We start from the raw sequence: 11,770 nt of genomic DNA, 5'->3' as shown, positions 1-11,770 counted from the left end.
GCTCCAGTTTATGTTCCCTCATTAATCCCTGTCCTCGTTATATATATTCCCTAGTTTCGGTTCTCATTCATGTTAGTATGTTTGTTATCTAGGTTCCTTCCGTTCAGTTGTCACATATCTAGCCAATCACGTGTCCTTTGTGTTTGGCATGGCGATCCTCTGTAATAAAGCTTCTCCAAATTGTGTACCCTCCATGTTGCTATGGCGATCCCTAATGATTGTCGACCTTGTTAGTGATGAACCCTGTCCTCTATTGCTCGCATATCCACCTCCTGAGATGGTGCTGAGTTTGACTTATAATCAATGAAAAGCATCCACACATAACTATATCAGTGATCTAGCTGTGTCAGGGCAGTGTGGAGGGCCACACTGCATCCTGAGTTCATCTGCTTGTCCTAAGCAAACTGGTGCTGGGCCATGCATTAGTAGTTGTACTGTCTGGAATGCTATTGTAATGCCTGAGTGTTACCTGATCTACCTTCATAAACCAAACAGCCCCAACTACGTACAAAACATACATTTTATTAAATCATACATTGCAATAGACTCCTCCAGATGAACAAACATATCAGGGCATAGTCAATACAAAATTCTGGTCTCTCGTAGTTAAAACAGTCTGTTAAAACAGACACAGGCCATTACCTACAAATCAAAAACAAAACATTTACACCATAAAACCATACATTCACCACTCACCCCCAACCATCAATACCAACACTAGGCACAATATATTAATTATATTACATTTTGGATAAAAGATTAGCACTCACGTGAGGGGCAAAACCACCTCTGTGTATCTTTGCTCACTGTAGCTGCCACACCTCACCATCTGTAGTAACAACAGAATCCATTTACCAAACCCATACAAATAATCTAAAAGACAAATACTATGCACACAATCTAGCAGCACACATACCCACCAAGGACCAGCACAGATCTTCAAGGGCAGCCCATATTCATTTTGGGAATTATGCTAGCATCACAAATTCCAACCATTACACTCTTTTCAATCAAAAAAAGAGCCGTCTTGATTGCACATTGCCCTCAGCGGTGTTACACTAAAGTCCTTAATAGACGTGCCCAACATAAATGAATGAATGAATGAATGTTCAATTTGTATAGCGCCTTTCAGGATACCCAAGGCGCTTTACAATTGTTACCACAGGTACAAGTCTCACACATCCAATCACACACACACCGGCGTGTGCCCCCACTACAGTATTTATGTCCCTTGTGATAGAGATGTCCCTTGTCATAGTATCGTGATCGTGAGCCTTGTTGAAGCTGTGTTGTCTGTTAACTGTATCAGTTAACAGACTGTATGTAAACAACTTTTGTCCTGTTAAGTTTTGAGTGTAGCAGTTGTAGTGTAGTGTTTTTGAGCAACCATTTATTGAGGAGTCAAACCCATAGCCTGCAACAGCTACTCCAGATGACCTGATACCTGGGATGGATTGCCCTAGGGGACGTCCAGGCCTGTACTTTTTGATTTCTTTTTTTTTCTGCACGTTCTTCACCTGTGAATGTAGCACATCCTGGCATGAGGATATTGTGGATATTTGCATGAAGTTTGGAAATTCTTGTTTAAAGACCACCACCTATTAAATATAATATTAGCAATATGCTTTATTTATTACTTACTTGAATGATACCACCAAAGAATTTTTTGTCTTAACAGTAGATTCCTGTTAAGGCATATGGAGTTTTAACAGGCCTTGGAGTCTGAAGAATTATATCGCAAATACAAATGACAGTCTATGTTTTTAAATACTTCAAAATCCTCCAGGATGATGCAAAGACTGTGACCCTTTTTAAGGAGCTTCCACTCAGATGCTCATCAAAGTGAGATTGTACTGTGCAGTGGCAGTTCTGGGGAGGGGGGCCAGTCACAACATCCTTGGCCCCCCTAAGGCCCCTAAATGAGGTGTGGCATGAGACACATTATTTTTGTGAATATCAATAAAGACTAGGTTAGATTAGATTTGTAGTGTTGTAGTGTGCCTTCTCCACATGGCATGAGACACTCTGCTGTTTTAGAAAATATTTATGAGAGTATAAGTGAACAAGTGAATAGAAGTGAATAAAGTTATTGCTCATCATTATTGCACTTTGTCCAGTTGTGTTGTGTTGTGGTGGTCTGGTCCAGGTTGTATTAACTGGTTGGTTATACATTACTCTCCTATTACATTGTTACCCCTCCTCCCCACCAGAGAGGATTTGTACAGTCTGAAATGGCAGCTAAGCCAATTTTCACGCTTTATTTTGTGAGTATTCAGACTAGAGGTGTATTTAACTAAGGATTTTCATAGTCGAATCTGATTCGTCAGGTTTTCCCTTTCTTTAGTCGACTAATAGTCGAATCAGGGTTTTTTTTTTTATCTACAGCACCTTAAACGGGATCCCGTTCTCATTCAGGACTTTTTTCCACTTCAAAGTAAAAACCTAAAACACTCAGATAAATGAATAAACATGGTAGGTTGGCTTTATTCAGCTTTATATATATATATATATATATATATGTGACGGATGTTCGACGTCAGGGATCCCTGCTGTGTTCTCAGTTCTCTGCGTTGTGTAACAGCTGCAATAAGTGTAGCGACCACAATCATTTAATTTTTATTTCGTCTCAGCACGCAGGATTTGTGACAGTATACAAACATTTCTGTCGCGAGTATCCCCTAATCGGGATAATCGTAGCTAACAGTTAAAAATAACAAATTATAATGTAACTTCTCCAGCCACAGGTAGCATAAATCACACTTGCTCTGTGGCTGACTCAAACTCTTTATGGTCTCTTACTGCTGACCATATAAGACAAAAACAGAAGACACATATAACCGCTTACCTGCAATAAGTGTAGCGACCACAATCATTTAATTTTTATTTCGTCTCAGCACGCAGGATCTGCCCGTAAAATGAAGCTAGTTAGCCAAACTAGCATCATGTATTTTGACAACAAACCTTAAAATATAATCTCGAATTAATGCCCATTTAATCCTAACCCTGTATATTACTCTATTTAACAATTTACAGATTCGTTATTGACCTCATCTTAAGTAAAACCATTTACTTAACACTCATTTAATTTAACATGAGCGGGAGGGAATACCTACTTGTGACAGTATACAAACATTTCTGTCGCGAGTATCCCATAATCCCCTATTCCTAACGGCTGCAGTGCTGACGTCAGATTAGTGGTGGCGACTTATTTTAGCAGGAATTTCACAAATTATTCCACACTGTTACATACACCCCCCTGAAATTCTGCTAACCACAAAAAAAGGGGAAGGCACAAAGTCAAATAAGACAAGTCCAGAGCAATGATGTACAACAATGCCAACATCAGAAATTCTTCCATAAGAAGTGCTTAAGGATAGGGAGGTACCAAACCCTACACTTAAAACAGGCAGAAAGAGATGCCACTTACATCTCACATGTGATTACATACAACTGCTCACTATGTGTATCAAAGAAACATCCATAGAGGAAGACGAGGAAAAAAAAAAATAAGTCAACATGTCACTTATCATCTAAATTGAAAGAGAACTCTTCACAAACTCAAGAACAGGGCTCAAAGATGACATATTAACAACTCCTCACAGATAAGCCTCTGTGTGGGCCTAACAGTCCTCCCAACTCTAGTGATGACTGAAACAGCTTTCGAACTTTGAGGCTGAATACCAACTGTCTCCCCTGGCCTAACTCTAACATTGGGTGAAGGGTCACTAAAACTACGGGAAGGTGAATCAGGTAAGTGTGCGGTGATGCAAACTGAATCTTGATCTGTGTTTGCGTCTGTGTGTAAGATGCCTCCCGTGGCAGGGATATCAGGGTCATCATGCAGCTCTTCAACTAACTCTACGCCCGTCACTTCAGACAGGTCATCAGCGACATCTGAGGTGTCTGAACCTCTCTGTTCCTCATCTCCAGGAGACTGTGCCAGCCAAGCCATAGTGCGTGAGTGTGAATCTGCCTCATCTTGCACTGATTCATGGAGAGATGCACTCCCGCACATCGCATCATCCGTCTGGGAAGCCTCAGACGACCTCTGGCCCTCATCTTTGTCCTCTGAAGTCAGAAAAGCCACTGGCAGCAGCAAGTTTCGATGCACAACTTTCTCTCTGCCGGTGCGGACGTCTCTGATTCGATACACGTTGACCTCAGGCCTGACTGACAGTACATCGAACAATGTGGAGTCCCATCTGTCAGCTATCTTAGTCTTCCCTTTTCCACCTCGATTGGCTAAGAGCACCTTGTCTCCTACATCTAAAGGTGAACCTCTGACCTTGCGGTTATAGAGCTCAGTGTGGCGTGCCTGTTCTCCCAAGGTGTGCTCCCTTGCAATTCGTGCAGCCTCGAGCATATCTTTCTTGATACGCTGGACAAACTCATGATGACTAAGGACCCTGTCATTCTCTAATACATGGTGAAACATTATATCAACAGGCAAACGTGGGATTCGCCCAAACATCAGGTAAAAGGGGGCGAAGCCTGTGGTCTCATGCACGGTGCAATTATAACTGAAAGTCAGCATCCGAAGCATCTGAGGCCATTGAGACTTGGTCTTAGGAGGCAGAGCTCTAATCATGTTACCTAAGGTTCTGTTGAAGCGCTCAGCAATCCCATTACCCATGGGGTGATATGGGGTCGTGTGAGATTTATGCACGCCTGCCATCTCCAGCAGATCCCTGATAAGCCTGCTCTCGAAATTAGCCCCTCGATCAGAATGAATGCGCTTAGGGAAGCCGTAGATGCAAAAAAAGTCATCCCACAAGCGTCGTGCAACCTGCTTGGCTGATTGGTTCCTGCAGGGGAAGGCATGGGCCATCTTTGAGAAATGGTCGGTGACAATAAGAACATCCACGTTCTTTTTATTATTCAGCTCTGCAGTCCAAAAATCGATGCATACCAGCTCCATCGGCTCTGAGGTACGTATGCTTTCCAGAGGTGCACGATCATGGGGCTCAGGGGTCTTCCCTAAAATGCATCGTTGACAATGCTTCACATAGTCCATGATATCTCTAGTCATGCCAGTCCAGAAAAACCTCTCACGGGCCAAGGAAAGAGTTCTTGTACATCCTTGATGGCCTGCGACATCATGTACGCCATGAAGAACTTGCTTCTTCAGAGGCTCAGGTATGACAAACTGAAAAACCTTCCTGTTCAGATGACGATCTTTCATCATTCTGTATAGTATTCCATTCCTAATCCTCAGTTTCTTCCAATGTTTCAGAAGCCTGACTACACCAGCAGACTCTGTTGCACTTTCAGAACGGGTAGGTCTCTTATGTCGCTGTACGTAGTACACGACTCTGTTGATTACAGCATCTTGTTCCTGTAAAACCAGCAGCCGACTGTGTGGTATAACAACGGATGGATCTTCCTGAGGAAGCTGCAATGACGTTGTGCTCACACCAGACAGTTGCGAAAGGCCACCACTGAGTTGGGCGTCCAGGACTGCTGACACTTCGTCAGCAGTGATAGAACTACCAGCAGGTTGCAGCGAATCACATGGAGTTGGTGCACTTCCGGCACTCTTAACTGCTTGGCAGTAAGTAGTGAGACGGAATGCATCTTGCACCCCATCCTGTACGACACCGCTCACCTCTCTCAACAAGGATGCGTAAGGCTCCTTCACCACACGGTGGCTTATGCAGGACCGGACAAATGGTTCTCGGCTCAAAGCATCAGCAACAACATTTTTTGCACCCGGCACATACTTCAGGTCAAAATCGTATGCTGCAAGCTTGGCCACCCATCTCTGTTCGCAAGCATCTAATTTTGGTTTTGTCAGGATGTACATTAAAGGGTTGTTATCTGACCATGCAGTAAAATGACCTCCCTTCAGCCAGTGACTGAATTTGTCACAGATTGCCCATTTCAAGGCTAAAAATTCAAGCCGATGGGCGGGATAATTCAACTGTGATCGGGATAGTGTTTTACTGGCGAAAGCTACAGGTCTCGCAACTGTTTCTCCAGGTGGGACCTGGGAAAGAACTGCTCCAATCCCATCAAACGATGCATCCACAGCTAAAATGAAAGGTTTTGAGAAATCTGGATGGGCCAATGTAACACTGTGCATGAGACTGTGCCTCAGGGAGTCAAAAGCTTCCTGACACTCAAAGGTCCAGTCAGCTGCTGAGAGCTTGACTGGAACAGAACATCTCTTGGCCCGCTTTCCTCTACGAGCTGTACCATTCGTCTTAGTTTCAGAGATCAGTCTGAATAGGGGTTTTGCCTTGGCTGAGCAGTCTTCAATGAAGTGCTGGTAGTAAAGAACCATGCCCAGGAATGACCTCATTTTCTTCTGAGAAGGTGTAATGCCATCACTTTCCATTAGGTCGGTCTTCTGGACACGACAAATGGCTTCAACCTTGCCAGGATCAGTCTGCACTCCTGATTCACAAATGACATGGCCGAGGAACTTCACAGACCTCCTCAGAAAATTGCACTTCTTGGGTGCTAACTTGAGGTTGTGATTCTTGAGGCGGGAGAAGACCATCTCTAGGCGGTCAAGGGCTAGCTGTTCTGTCGGGGCGAAAACCATGAGGTCATCCAAGTAGCACAAGACTGAAGTGAAGTTCTCATCCCCAAAAATAGTCAACATCATTCGCATAAATGTTGCTGGGCTATTCGACAAGCCTTGAGGCATCCTATTATATTCATGTAACCCGAAAGGAGAGGAAAAGGCTGTGTATTTTTTGTGTTCCTCATCTAAAGGTACATTATAAAAACCAGAAATTCAAGTCCATGGTGGAAAAGAAGACATTTCCCCCGAGCGCAGCAAGAGCATCTGCCTGGTGAGGCAGTGGGTGTGCATCTTTCACAGTTCTTGCATTGAGCCACCGAAAGTCTGTACAAATCCGCAGGTCGCCATTCTTCTTCCAGACAAGAACCAATGGTGAAGCATACTCACTGCAAGACTTCCTAATAATGCCCTTCTCTTCCATCTCGCTCAAAGTTGTTTTCAGTTTCTCATAGTGACTTGGTGGCACACGACGGTAGGGCAGACGGAACGGCCCCTCGTCAACTAGGTGTATTTTATGCACGAAATCCGTAGCCTCCCCACAGTCCATCTTGTGTCGTGAAAAAATAGACTCATATTTCACAATGAGATGTAGAAGTCTGTCTCTCCACAGGTCAGACACTTCACATGTATTCAAATCCAATTCCTGTAAACCTAACTTCTCCAACACCACCTTCACCTCATCCTTACATCTGACAGTGGGGGAATCGATCAGACCTTGATGGTTGACCTGAATGCTGTCGGGCCAAGAAAGGTCCTCCACAGCAACACATGGAAACACATCTGCGATTTTTGCATTTTTTCTCAGGGTCACAACTTCATGGGTGAGGTTAACAACTTTCACCGGCAGCCATCGATCTCCCCACATGGGTGTAATGACTCGACCGACCAAGATATGTCGTGGTCTGCATCTCGCTTGGCTAGGCTCTACGATCACAGTGCTGCCCACTGATATAACTGTTGACTCAGGCAGCCTGCCCCAGACAAGGTACTCCTGTTGTGGCTGAAGTGAGACACATTGTTTCAGTCTGAGGGTGCCGACCCTGTCAGGCACAGACTGGCCTCTCCACCTCTCGACGCAAGAGATGAGGGAAAGGAATTGGTGACACTCATCATCCCCGGTACTGACAGACTGACCCATCATCCGCCAGTAGCTGTCCGTCTGTCTCATCAGCTGTATGAGCATTCTAACAGCATTGCTACCCAGAATCATCTCATCATTCTGGCCAGGGACGACGAACACTGGGATGAGCATCTTGCAGCCGAATACAGTCACCTCCAGCTCATACATAGCCTTTGGTCTGAACTTGTGACCACCGCATCCAATCATCAAAACATCATCGGCAGGACATCGATGCAAACTAGGGTTGTGCTGCAGAAGACGTGCTGCAGTGGACTCGCTCACTGTACACGCCATGGAGCCACTGTCAATCATAGCTCTTAGGCTCACTGTATCTGCTACAACTACTGTGGTGTAAAATAAACTATCTGACTTGTGAATCTTTTGCACATTCTGAAATATAATAGTCTTGTCTGTCGGAACGTCAGAGGTAAAAGATCTATATATGGACTCAAAATCATCTGTAGCAGCACTGGGAGGGTCAAAAACAAGATCTGCATCGTCCTCCCCCTGATGCAGATCCATCAGTTTCCCATAGACTGAGGAGGAACTGACCTATTTCTCTCAGGGCACTTGTTCTGTGAATGATCAGGTGAATGGCACTGGAAACAGAGCTTATGGTCCCGGCAGTGAGTAAAAGCAGTGTGCGTGCCATCACCACATACAGAACATGGCATACTATGCAGACCACTGACTTTAGGGAGGTCAGATTTGCGCCACTTCTTAGGGCTGGCTGGAAAGGTAACTGACTTTTCTGTCAAAATTTTCTCTAGCATGCCAATGACGCGCTCTAGAGCAGAGGAATCAGCATGTTTATCCACATGGGAATTCTGAGACTCTGCTGATGATGCTAAACCATGGGACAATTCCACTGCATTCACAGACACTCTGCCATCAGGTTTGGTGATTTCGCAGGCAGTTTTCAAGTTCATCTCAGAATGATACTCATCCAGTGTGTCCTGAACCTCTTCAGCAGACCACTTGTCAATCGTCTTAGACCTGAACGTCACAGCAAGTTCCTTAGAGGGGCAGTTCCTAATGAACATGCGCGTCACTTCTACATCCGGGCAGTCAAATGTTTTACCCTGTTCTTTCAGTCTGTCAATAGCAATATCTACTGCCTGATTGAGTCTGAGCCAATAATCATAAGCATCTTCATTGGCTTTAGGGAACGTGGTATAAAAATCTGCCAGGGGGAGTGGCGAGCGAGGGACAGAATCAAAGTGCTTGCGCAACAGCCCGTAGATGGCTTCAGGACGTGCAACAACATCAATGCCACTATTACGTGTTCCAAATTTGACGACATCTCTTGCTCGTCCCCTGAGACGAATGAACATCTCCTCAGCTTGATGCTCAGTCTTAATGTCCCCCTTTTTAATGTAGTCTTTCATTACATCTTCCCACTCACGCACCGTCACCAAGTCCGAACTATCTCCCCTAAAAGTAGGTGGTTCCTTCAGCTTCCTGTGAGACACTAACTGAACTTGCGACAGATCAAGACGCTGAGCTGAAGAGTCAACATGCTCATTACGTACATCTGCAGTATTTGAAGGGGTGGAAGTGCGCGGTGAGCTAAGGTGGGTAAGAATACTGTCTGCTAACTCCCGCCCTATGTGTCTGATCAGATCTCCCATTTGACTAATTACTTCAGCAGACTGAGGACCAGGGCTTGGATTACATGTACTGTCAGCCTGAGGGTCAAGAGCAGCAGTACTGCCAAGTGTTTGACAAGGGACCCTACTCTCAATACTCAAGGGAGCCCCCACTGGGTCTTGAATCCTCCCCTCAACATGAGTGCTACCCCTCCCAAGCGGGCTGTCAAACTGCAGTGTAGCTGCAACACTCCCTAAACCCCTACCTCTACCTGCACTAAAATGCATAGGTGTCCCTGCACGACCTCGCATATAACTCATGGCTAAAATGTAAAGAGCACACAAAAAGCTAGCAGGATTACATACAATTCCAAACTAATGAAACAATGGCAGGGAAACAGAGAGAGAGGAAAAAAATATATAATAATAATAAGAAAATGAGCGCACAATTTAAGACACGGGTGAAAAGTCCAACCGGCTCAGCACAGCAGTAGAACCGTTCCGATGCAGGAAGAGCTCTATCCCGATCCGGGTCACGGCACCAATGTGACGGATGTTCGACGTCAGGGATCCCTGCTGTGTTCTCAGTTCTCTGCGTTGTGTAACAGCTGCAATAAGTGTAGCGACCACAATCATTTAATTTTTATTTCGTCTCAGCACGCAGGATTTGTGACAGTATACAAACATTTCTGTCGCGAGTATCCCCTAATCAGGATAATCGTAGCTAACAGTTAAAAATAACAAATTATAATGTAACTTCTCCAGCCACAGGTAGCATAAATCACACTTGCTCTGTGGCTGACTCAAACTCTTTATGGTCTCTTACTGCTGACCATATAAGACAAAAACAGAAGACACATATAACCGCTTACCTGCAATAAGTGTAGCGACCACAATCATTTAATTTTTATTTCGTCTCAGCACGCAGGATCTGCCCGTAAAATGAAGCTAGTTAGCCAAACTAGCATCATGTATTTTGACAACAAACCTTAAAATATAATCTCGAATTAATGCCCATTTAATCCTAACCCTGTATATTACTCTATTTAACAATTTACAGATTCGTTATTGACCTCATCTTAAGTAAAACCATTTACTTAACACTCATTTAATTTAACATGAGCGGGAGGGAATACCTACTTGTGACAGTATACAAACATTTCTGTCGCGAGTATCCCATAATCCCCTATTCCTAACGGCTGCAGTGCTGACGTCAGATTAGTGGTGGCGACTTATTTTAGCAGGAATTTCACAAATTATTCCACACTGTTACATTATATATATATATAGGATGAGACACGGATCCTTGCTTTGGCGACCAACGTCACTGCTTTATTTAGTAGATGTTGCGCAATAGCGCACGAGTAACATCAAACACATACACGTAACGGGCAGACTGAGACAACGACGAGCACAAGACACCGCGCAAACGCACATTAAATAGACAGACCACATTAGCCCCGAGTGATTACGAGATGAGCCACAGGTGGGACGGATGAACACGGATGTTAGAAAACATTAACAAAAAAAGTCGCCGTCAGTGCGCATATGGAACTGTCAGACAGGCATTGTGCAAAATGTCTAAAATATTTTAAATAAAATATGCCTGCCTGAAAATATCAAAAATTGCCACACAACAGCAAAAAATGATAAGTAAAGGTTCAAGTAACGGGGTTTAAAAAGCAAACAAAAACTAAAAATGTTTATAGGCCTACTTCCGAGACGCACCGCGAGGAGACGACACGACCAAAACGACAAATGGCTGAACTGTTTTTTTCTTACGCGTTTTAAATGGTATGCCATGTTGGTTGTTTACTTTGTTTGATTCATCTGTATCTTTTTCAAAATACTCCCACGCATTTGAAGTTTTTTTGTAGCCATTATAATCTCGGTAGATGCTGACTATCCTGTAGCGTGTTTAGCTCCGCCCGTTTGGATTGTGCAACTGCAGGGTGTGATTTATTAATGTGTAGTAAGGAAGATGCCTATTGTTAATGTGCACACATCATTTAAAAATATTTATTAACAAAAATTAAGATGATTTTATTTGACCAAAGGCTATATATAACGAAAACAAAGACATTTCATGTAACAACTAATGCTTAGCAGCATCCTTGGGCACCCTCATGCAGTTAGAATGGTACATTCAAATATGACGTTCATAGTCGACTAGGGGGTATAGTCGACTATAGTCGAATCAGCGACTATTGCAAGTCACCCCTAATTCAGACCTCTCTAGCTACTCTTTTAGGGGCTTACGGCAATTAGCGACTTTCAGTCACGTTACCCCCCTACCTCCACCCCCCCAACAGACCTACCCCCCCCCCCCCCCCCCCCCCCGGTTCAAGGGAGGCGAGGGTGTCAGCAGAGTGTCTTTAATATCCATAGCAACTGAACATAATAACAAAGGCAAGAGAGTGAAAAGCGCTGTTGAAGATGCAAGATGTGTATCATAATTAAACAAGGTAAAGTCCGAATGGCAGGAGGGCACAGTAATAGAACTCCAGCAGGGCAGAAGTGTCAGGGCTTCAA

General features: G+C 44.1%; 1 long non-coding RNA gene across 1 annotated transcript; it reads right to left on the bottom strand.

Moving 5' to 3' along the window:
- Positions 1 to 502: 502 nt before the first annotated feature.
- LOC143508904 (uncharacterized) lies at positions 503 to 990 on the bottom strand. The gene is made up of 3 exons (XR_013129529.1): positions 921 to 990; positions 771 to 829; positions 503 to 642 (listed from the first exon to the last, which is right to left on the bottom strand). It is a non-coding gene; the product is annotated as an uncharacterized LOC143508904 (long non-coding RNA).
- Positions 991 to 11,770: the final 10,780 nt, after the last annotated feature.

Source organism: Brachyhypopomus gauderio, chromosome 2 (genome assembly GCF_052324685.1).
Source record: "Brachyhypopomus gauderio isolate BG-103 chromosome 2, BGAUD_0.2, whole genome shotgun sequence".
Classification (NCBI taxonomy): domain Eukaryota; kingdom Metazoa; phylum Chordata; class Actinopteri; order Gymnotiformes; family Hypopomidae; genus Brachyhypopomus; species Brachyhypopomus gauderio.
This window is presented reverse-complemented; position numbering and strand designations above follow the sequence as displayed.